Raw genomic sequence first — 10,629 nt, 5'->3', positions numbered from 1 at the left:
TCTGGCTAACCAGCCATCCTCCGAGGCCAAGGAGGGTGACGTGAGGTTCAGTTTTATCTCCTTGGTAGCCTATGCCACAGTGGCCTCCATGTCCAGCACCTGCCTTGAGATCCCCTCGCCTGCTAGCAGGGCCCCAGGACTGATCACATATCTTGTGGAACCCGGGTTTCTTCTCCAGGAGGGCTCAGTTTGCCCCACTGGGTGAGAGACAGATCCATGGCACCAGTCATCACAAGACTTCAACCTCGACATGAACAGAGAGCTCATGCAACAGCTGTGAGCAATTGAATTGTGAGAAGAGGATCTCTTTTGGCCTAAAGGGTAAGAGGGACCAATATAGAATGCTCAGGTGCTTTCCCATGATGCCTTCTACACAATGAAAAGGATTAAATCCTTATATGTCCTTTTTAAATTACTGCCAGACATTCAAAGAATTAGTTTGTAAGTTTGCTTGGGATAATTGTATATTATGCTGTTGTAATTCTAAAGTATCAAGAGATGTGTTAATTTTGTCTCCAAGCACCAAACAGATGATTTTTTTTTCGCCCAAGGGTGCGAGGAACTATTATAAGTACTGGGGGTGATCCAAATCTGGGAAAAATTTTAATGACAGTGTAGAATAATATCATGTAAGGATATTCTTTGTTCTAGTCCATGGAAATTCCCTTTCAAACTGGCTGTTCATTTCTTTTTATATAGACAAGGTCTTAGTTACATTTTCTGCACCTCTACTGGGGGCAAGTAGTGATAGTAGTGACAACCTTTCTTTGGTGTCCACACAGGCCAGAAACCTCTCTTTAATTGTACACACAAAGGGGCATTGTTTTGATTTTGTGTCATACAAAAGGGAAGCTGGGTGGAGACCCCTGTGTATTTATACTTTCTTGCCCCACCCATGGGCCTCCTGGATGACCAAGGTGTTTGGTATTATTGGTAGCTACATTATACAGGGGATCAGCCCACGTAAGGGGTCTTACCCATGAAGGGTCAGGAGCATAAGACCAAAATACTTACCCTCTTATCCCAGGTAAAATTACCATACATCTGATGATTGCTAGAGTGGCTAGAAAGGCATTCTCAGGCATTCATGGGTTTCTGGTTACCTCACAATTTCTTCCGTGAGGTTTGACGTTCTGATTGATGTTTCTCTGTTTCTGGATCTATTTTTTCCCCATCAGTTTATGTTGTTCATTATATTCCACAAATGAGTGAGATCATGTGATATTTATCTTTCTCTGCCTGGCTTATTTCACTAAGCATAATGTTCTCCATCTCCATCCATATTGTTGCAAATGGTAAGAGCTCCTTCTTTTTTACCACAGCATAGTAATCCATTGTGTAGATGTACCACAGTTTTTTAATCCACTCATCTGCTGATGGGCACTTAGGCTGTTTCTAAATCTTAGCTATGGTGAATTGTGCTGCTATGAACATAGGGGTGCATATATCCTTTCTGATTGATGGCTCCAGTTTCTTGGGATATATTCCTAGAATTGGAATCACTGGGTCAAATGGGAGTTCTATTTTTAGCTTTTCAAGGAAACTCCATACTGTTCTCCACAGTGGCTGCACCAGTCTGCATTCCCACCAGCAGTGCACGAGGGTTCCTTTTTTTCCACATCCTCTCCTGCACTTGTCATTTGTTGAATTGTTGATAATGGCCATTCTGACAGGTGTGAGATGGTACCGCATTGTTGTTTTGATTTGCATCTCTCAGATGATTAGTGACTTTGAGCAGGTTTTCATATGTCTCTTGGCCTTCCTTCTGTCTTCTTTCGAAAAGTGTCTATTTATATGAGTTGCCCATTTTTTGATAGGGTTGTTTATCTTCTTTTTGTTAAACTGCATGAGTTCCCTGTAAATGTTGGAGATTAAACCCTTATCGTTGACATCATTGGCAAATATGTTCTCCCATGCAGTGGGCTTTCTTGTTGTTTTATTGATGGTGTCCGTTGCTGTGCAAAAGCTTTTTATTTTGATGTAGTGCCACTTGTTTATTTTCTCCTTAGCTTCCATTGCCCAAGGAGCAGTATCAGCGAAGAATTTCTTTTGGCATATGTCAGAGATTTTTCTGCCTGTAGATTCCTCTAGTATTTTTATTGTTTTCTGTCTTATGTTTAAGTCCTTGATCCATTTTGAGATTATTTTTGTGTATGGTGTAAGTTGGTGGTCTAGTTTCATTTTTTTGCATGTATCTGTCCAATTTTCCCAACACCATTTATTGAAGAGACTGTCTTGACTCCATTGTATGTTCATGCCTCCTTTGTCAAATATTAATTGAGCATAGTGATTTGGATTGATTTCTGGGTTCTCTATTCTATTCCATTGATCTATATGTCTGTTCTTGTGCCAATACCAGGCAGTTTTGAGAACAGTGGCTTTGTAATATAGCTTGAAATCTGGTATTGAGAACCCTCCTACTTTGTTCTTCTTTCTCAGGATTGCTGTAGCTATTCGGGGTCTTTTTTTATTCCAGATGAATTTTTGGAAAGTTCGTTCTAGGTCTGTGAAGTATGCCATTGGTATTTTAATGGGAAGTGCATTGAAATTATAGATTGCTTTGGGTAGTATGGACATTTTGATGATGGTGATTCTACCAATCCATGAACATGGTATTTTCTTCCATCTGTTTATGTCTTCCTCTATCTCTTTTTTCAGTGTTGTGTAGTTTTCCGCATATAGGTCTTTACCTCCTTAGTTAAGTTTATTCCTAGGTATCTTAATTTTTTTGGTGAGATGGTAAATGGAATTGCTTTTTTAGTCTCTCTTTCTGTAAGTTCATTATTGGTGTATAGAAATTCCATAGATTTCTTAGCTTATTGTATTTTCTAATTCATAGATTATTGTATTTTTTCAAATGCATTTATTTTGTATCCTGCTACTCTACCGAATTCATTTATTAAGTCTAATAATTTTTTGATGGAGTCTTTAGGGTTTTCTATGTACAGTATCATGTCATCTGCAAATAAGGACAGCTTTACTTCTTCTTTTCCAATTTGGATGCCTTTTATTTCTTCTTCTTGTCTGATTGCAATGGCTAATATTTCCAACACTAGGTTGAACAGGAGTGGTGAGAGTGGGCATCCATGTCTTGTTCCTGTTCTTAGGGGAAATGGTTTTAGTTTTTGCCCATTGAGTATGATGTTGGCTGTGGGTTTGTCATATATGGCTTTTATTATGTTGAGGTATTATCCTTCTATTCCCAGCTTGCTGAGACTTTTTATCAAGAAAGGGTATTGTATTTTTTCAAATGCTTTTTCTGCATCAATTGATATGACTATATGGTTTTTATGTCTTAATTTTTTTATGTGATGTATCACGTTTTTTTTTTATGTGATTTATCACGTGAATATTGTACCATCCTTACATCCCAGGGATAAAACCTACTTGGTCGTGGTGTATGAACTTTCTAATGTATTGCTGGATTCGATTTGCTATAATTTTGTTGAGGATTTTGGCATCTATGTTTATGAGGGATATTGGCCTGTAATTCTCTTTCATTGTATTATCTTTATCTGGTTTTGGTGTTAGGGTGATGCTGGCTTCATAGAAGGAACTTGAAAGTGTTCCATCCTCATGAATTTTATGGAATAGTCTGAGGAGGATTGGTTTTTGCTCTTCCTTGAATGTTTTGTAAAACTCCCCTGTGAAGCCATCTGGCCCCGAGCTTTTGTTTCCTGGAAGCTTTTTGATGACTGCTTCAATTTCTTCCATAGTTATCAGCCTATTGAGATTTTTAGTCTCTTCCTGAGTAAGTTTTGGAAGGTTGTGTTTTTCTAGTAATGTGTCCATTTCCTCCAGGTTGTCTAGTTTGTTGGAATAGAGTTGTTCATAATATTTTTTGACAATCCTTTGCATTTCTGTGGGGTCAGTTGTTATTTCACCTCTTTCATTTCTGATTTTGTTTACTTGGGTCCTCTCTCTTTGCTTCTTGGTGAGCCTGGCTAGATGTTCATCAATCTTGTTTATCCTTTCAAAGAACCAGCTCTTGGTTTTGTTGATCTTCTGTATTGTTTTTTGGTCTCCATGTCATTCATTTCTGCTCTTATCTTTATTATTTCCTTTCTTCTGCTCATTGTGGGCTTTTCTTGTTGCTCCCTTTCTAATTCTTTGAGATATTGAGTTAGATGATCTATTACCATTTTTTCTTGTTTTTTTTTTTTTTTTTTTTTGAGGTAGGCCTGTAGAGCTATACACTTCCCTCTCAGGACTGCTTTCATTGTGTCCAATAGGATTTGCAATGTTGTGTTTTTATTGTCATTAGTTTCCAGGATGTTTTTAATTTATTCTTTCATCTCATTGATAACCCAATCATTGTTTAGTAGCATGCTATTCAGTTTCCAATTGTTTGAATTTTTTAGAATGTTTTTATTGTAGTTTATTTCTAATATTATGCCATTATGGTCTGAGAAAATGCTTGATATGATTTCAATCTTTTTGAATTTGGGGAGACTTTGCTTGTTACCCAATATGTGGTCTATTTTTAAGAATGTCCCATGTGCACTTGAGAAGAATGTACATTCCATGGCTTTGGGGTGAAATAATCTGAAGACGTCAATTAGGTCCATCTGATCTAGTGTGTAATTTAGAATTGCTGTTTCTTTGCTGATTTTTTGTCCAGAGGATTTATCCATTATGTCAGTGGTGTATTAAAGTCCCCTACTATGATTGTATTGATGTCAATCTCTCCCTTGATATCTTCCAGGAGATTTTTTTATGTATTCGGGCGCTCCTGCGTTGGGTGCATATACGTTTACCGGAGTTATATCTTCTTGCTAGGTTCCTCCCTTTAGTATTATGTAGTGGCCTTCCTTATCTCTTATTATGGCCTTTACTTTGAGGTCTATTTTATCTGATATAAGTATCACAACCCCAACTTTTTTCTCATTTCCATATGCCTGAAAAATGTTTTTCCATTCCTTCACTCTCAGTCTGTGTGAATCCTTTGCTCTAAGGTGGGTCTCTTGTAGACAGCAAATATATGGGTCATGTTTTCTTATCCATTCAGCTACCCTATGTCTTTTGATTGGTGCATTTAATCCCTTTAAGTTTAATGTTATTATTGATAAGTACCTGTTTGTTGTCATATTTTTTCTTAGTGTTTGTTTTTCTTCTTGTCTTTCTCTTTCTTCTTTTTATAGCAGTTCCTTTAGCATTTCTTGCATTGCTGGCTTGGTAGTGATGAACTCTCTAAGCCCTTTTTTATCTGTGAAGCTTCTTTTTTTTGACATTTTTTTATTGAGGTATTATATGTGTACATATCTTACCATTGCCCTCCCCCACCCCACACCCATACATGCCCTCACCCCCCAGAGTTTTGCGTCCATTGTTTATGCTTATATGCATGCATACAAGTCCTTCGTTTGATTTCTTGTCTCCCCCACCTCTCCCTAACTTTCCCCCTGTAATTTGAAAGTCTTTTTGATGCTTTACTGTCTCTGTATCTATCCTTTGGTCATCAGTTTATAATGTTCTTTATTATCCATAAATGAGTGAGATCATGTGGTATTTTTCTTTCATTGACAGTTTTTTTCACTTAGCATAATGTTCTCCAATTCCATCCAGGTTGCTGCAAATGATGAGAATTCCTTCTTTTTTATGGCAGCATAGTATTCCATTGTGTAGATGTACCACAGTTTTCTGATCCAATCATGTGCTGACGGGCACCTAGGCTGTTTCCAAACCTTAGCTATTGTAAATTGTGCTGCTATGAACATAGTGGTGCATATATCCTTACTGATTGGTGTTTCTAGTTTCTCTGAATATATTCCAAGGAGTGAGATTACTGGGTCAAATGGGAGTTCCATTTTCAGTTTTTTGAGGAAACTCCATACTGTTCTCCACAGTGGCTGCACCAGTCTCCATTCCCACCAGCAGTGCACAAGGGTTCCTTTTTCTCCGCATCATCGCCAACACTTGTCTTTTGTTGATTTGTTGATGATAGCCATTCTGACAGGTGTGAGATGGTACCTCATTGTTGTTTTGATTTGCATCTCTCAGATAATTACTGACTTTGAGCATGTTTTCATGTGTCTCTTGGCCTTCCTTCTGTATTCTTTTGAAAATATTCTGTTTAGGTCCGTTGCCCATTTTTTTATTGGATCATTTATCTTCCTTTTATTAAGTTGCATAAGCTGCCTGTAGATGTTGGAGATTAAACCTTTACCAGTGATAGCATTTGTAAATATGTTCTCCCATGCAGTGGGCTTTCTTGTTGTTTTGTTGATGGTTTCTTTTGCTGTAAAAATGCTTTTTATTTTTATGTAGTCCCATTTGTTAATTTTCTCTTTAGCTTCCATTGCCCTAGGGGCAGTGTCGGTGAAGAAGTTCTTTTGGCATATATCTGAGATTTTGTTGCCTGTGGATTCCTCTAGTATTTTTATGGTTTCCCGTCTTATGTTTAAGTCCTGTATCCATTTTGAGTTTATTTTTGTGTATGGTGTATGTTGGTGATCTAGTTTCATTTTTTTGCATGTATCTGTCCAATTTTCCCAACACCATTTATTGAAGAGACTGTCTTGACTCCATTGTATATTCATGCCTCCTTTGACAAATATTAATTGAGCATAGTGGTTTGGGTCGATATCTGGATTCTATATTCTGTTCCATTGATCTATATTTCCGTTCTTGTGCCAGTACCAGGCTGTTTTGAGAACAGTGGCTTTGTAATACAGCTTGAAATCTGGTATTGAGATCCCTCCTAGTTTATTCTTCTTTCTCAGGATTGCTGTGGATATTCGGGGTATTTTTTTATTCCAGATGAATTTTTAGAGAGTTCTTTCTAGGTCTGTGAAATATGTTGTTGGTATTTTGATGGGGAGTGCATTGAATCTGTAGATTGCTTTGGGTAGTATGGACATTTTAATGATGTTGATTCTACAAATCCATGAACATGGTATGTTCTTCCATCTGTTTACGTCTTCCTCTATCTCTTTTCTCAGTGTCCTGTGGTTTTCCGCTATAGGTCTTTTAAATCCTTAGTTAAGTTTATTCCTAGGTATCTTAATTTTTTTGTTGCGATGGTAAATGGGATTGCTTTTTTAGTCTCTCTTTCTGTAAGTTCACTATTGGTGTATAGAAATTCAATAGATTTCTTGGCGTTAATTTTGTATTCCGCTACATTGCCAAATTCATTTATTAAGTCTGTTAGTTTTTTGATGGAATCTTTTGGTTTTTTTTATGTACAATATCATGTCATCTGCAAATAAGGACAGCTTCACTTCTTCTTTTCCAATTTTGATGCCTCTTATTTCTTCTTCTGCCTAATTGCGATAGCTAATACTTCCAGTACTATGTCAAACTGGAGTGGTGAGAGTGGGCATCCCTGTCTTGCTCCTGTTCTTAGGGGAAATGGTTTTAGTTTTTGCCCATTGAGTATGATGTTTGGTGTGGGTTTATCATATATAGCTTTTATTATGTTGAGGTATGAGCCTTCTATTCCCACCTTGTTGAGAGTTTTTATCAAGAAAGGGTGTTGGATTTTGTCAAATGCTTTTTCTGCATCTATTGATATGACTATGTGATTTTTATCTCTCAATTTGTTTATGTGATGTATCACATTTATTGATTTGCGGATATTGTACCATCCTTGCATTCCTGTGATAAATCCGACTTGGTCATGATGGATGATATTTCTGATGTATTGCTGGAGCCGATATGCTAGGATTTTGTTGAGGATTTTGGCATCTATGTTCATGAGGGATATTGGTCCGTAATTCTCTTTCATTGTGTTGTCTTTATCTGGTTTTGGTATTAGGGTGATGCTGCCTTCATTGAAGGAGCCTGGAAGTGTTCCTTCCTCTTGAATTTTTTGGAATAGTCTGAGGAGGATAGGTTTTAGTTCTTCCTTGAAAGTTTGGTAAAACTCTCCTGTGAAGCCGTCTGGCCCCGGGCTTTTGTTTCCTGGAAGCTTTTTGATGACTGCTTCAATTTCTTCCATAGTTACTGGCCTGTTGAGCTGTTTAGATTCTTCCTGATTGAGTTTTGGAAGGTTGTATTTGTCTAGGAATATGTCCATTTCCTCCAGGTTGTCCAGTTTATTGGAATAGAGTTGTTCGTAGTATTTTGTAACAATCCTTTGTATTTCATCAGGGTCTGTTGTTATTTCACCTCTTTCATTTCTGAATTTGTTTATTTGGGTCCTCTCTCTTTGCTTCTTGGTGAGCCTGTCTAGAGGTTCATCAATCTTGTTTATCCTTTCAAAGAACTAGCTCTTGGTTTTGTTGATCTTTTGTATTGTTTCTTTGGTCTCTATGTCGTTTATCTCCACTCTGATATTTATTATTTCTTTCCTTCGGCTTACACTGGGCTTTTCTTGTTGCTCTCTCTTTAACTCTTTGAGTTGTTGGGTTAGGTAATTTATTACCATTGTTTCTTGTTTTTTTTTGCAGTAGACTTGTAGAGCTATGAACTTCCCTCTCAGGACTGCTTCCGCTGTGTCCCATAGATATTGGAGTGTTGTGTTTTCATTGTCATTTGTTGCCATGATGTTTTTTATTTCTTCCTTGTTGTCTTTGGTAACCCAGTCATTGTTTAATAGCATGCTGTTTAGTCGCCATGTGTTTGATTTCTTTGGGTTGTTTATTGTACTTGATTTCCAGTTTTATGCCACTGTGATCTGAGAAGATACTTGATATGATTTCTGTCTTCTTGAATTTGGAGAGACGTTGCCTATGTCCTAACATATGATCTATCTTTGAAAATGGCCCATGTGCACTTGAGAAGAATGTATATTCTGTGGCTTTGGGGTGAAATGTTCTGAAGATGTCGATTAATTCCATCTGGTCTAGTGAGTCATTTAGGATTGATGTTTCTTTGCTGATTTTTTTGTTTAGAGCATTTGTCCAATGGTGATAGTGGGGTATTGAAGTCTCCTACTATGATTGTATTGCTGTCAATCTCTCCTTTGATATCTTCCAGGAGTTTTTTAATGTATCTTGGTTCTCCTGTATTGGGTGCATATATGTTTACCAGAGTTATTTCTTCTTGTTGGATTTCTCCCTTTAGTATTATGAATTGGCCTTCCTTATCTCTTGTTAAGTCCTTCACTTTGAGATCTAATTTGTCAGATATAAGAATTGCTACCACAGCTTTTTTTCATTTCCATTCACCTGGAAAACCTTTTTCCATCCCTTTACTCTCAGGTTGTATGCGTCCTTTTTTTTGAGGTGGGTTTTCTGTAGACAGCAGATATATGGGTTTTGTTTTCTTATCCAATCTGTTACCCTGTGTCTTTTGATTGGGGCATTCAATCCATTTACATTTAAAGTTATTGATAGGTACTTATTTGTCGCCATTTTTATTCTATACCCCTGTGTTCCTTCTTTGCTTCCTATTTCTTTTTTTTTTTCTTTTTCTTTTTTTTACAGCAGACCCTTTAGCATTTCTTGCATTGCTGGTTTGGTGGTGATAAACTCCCTTAGTCCTTTTTTTGTCTGTGAAGCTCCTGATTTCACCTTCAATTTTGATTGATATCCTTGCTGGGTACAGTATTCTTGGATTGAGACCCTTCCTTTGCATGACTTTGTATATTTCATTCCATTCCCTTCTGGCCTGATGAGTTTCTGTTGAGAAATTAGTTGCTAGTCTGATGGGGTTCCTTTGTATGTAACTGTCTGTCTCTCTCTGGCCGCTTTTAAGATTCTTACTTTGTCGTTGGTGTTTGCCAACTTAATTATAATGTGCCTTGGCGTCGGTCTTTTGGGGTTCATTTTGCTTGGAACTCTGTGAGCTTCTTGGATTTGTGTGGGTTTTTTCTTCCCTATATCAGGGAAGTTTTCTGTTATTATTTCTTCAAACAGGTTTTCTATTCCTTGCTCAGTTTCCTTTCCTTCTGGTACCCCTATTATCCTGATGATGTTTTGTTTTGTGTTGTCCCGAAGTTCCCTTAGGCTCTCCTCATGCTTTCTAACTTTTGTTTCTAGAAGCTGTTGTAATTGGGTATTTTTTTCCATCTTGTCTTCTAGCTCACTTATGCGGTCATCTGCTTCTTCTAGTCTACTCTTGATGCTTTCTATTGAGTTCTTTACAGCAGCAATGTCATTTTTCATTTCTTCTTGGTTCTTCTTCATTTCCTCTTGGTTCTTACTTATATTGTCGAATTTGTCTTCCATCCTTTTCAGCCACCTTATGACCATTTCTCTGAATTCTTTCTCTGATAGGTTGTTTGCCTCTAATTCGTTCACTTCCTTTTATGGTGATGCCTGCTTTTCTTTCCTTTGGGGGCTATTTCTTTGTCTCCCCATGGTCTCTCTTCTCCGGATGTCTGGTTATATAGTTCTCTCTCTCCTGCGTTGATTTAAAGGTACAAACTACAACACAACCAGGCACAACACACAAGGCACTGAACAGAATTGTATTCACGATATTAATATCCTCCAATAAAAGTAACCACCAGAGAAAGACAAATTAGGGAATGGGAGTGGAAGAGGGAGAGTACAAAGAAAGAACAACAACAACAAAAAAAGAGTGTGAATCTGAACTTGGGAAAAGAGCAGAAAAAAAAGGAAAAGAGAAAAAAGTAAGAGAGACAAGAACGATACTAAGAGAGAAAAGGGGAACAAACTATATATGGGGAGTAAACTCCACTAGAACAACCACTAATCCCAGCAAATTCCAGCAACACGAGCC

The sequence above is a fragment of the Cnephaeus nilssonii genome (genome assembly GCF_951640355.1).
Source record: "Cnephaeus nilssonii genome assembly, chromosome: X".
NCBI lineage: Eukaryota > Metazoa > Chordata > Mammalia > Chiroptera > Vespertilionidae > Cnephaeus > Cnephaeus nilssonii.
Note: the sequence above shows the minus strand (reverse complement) of the source record.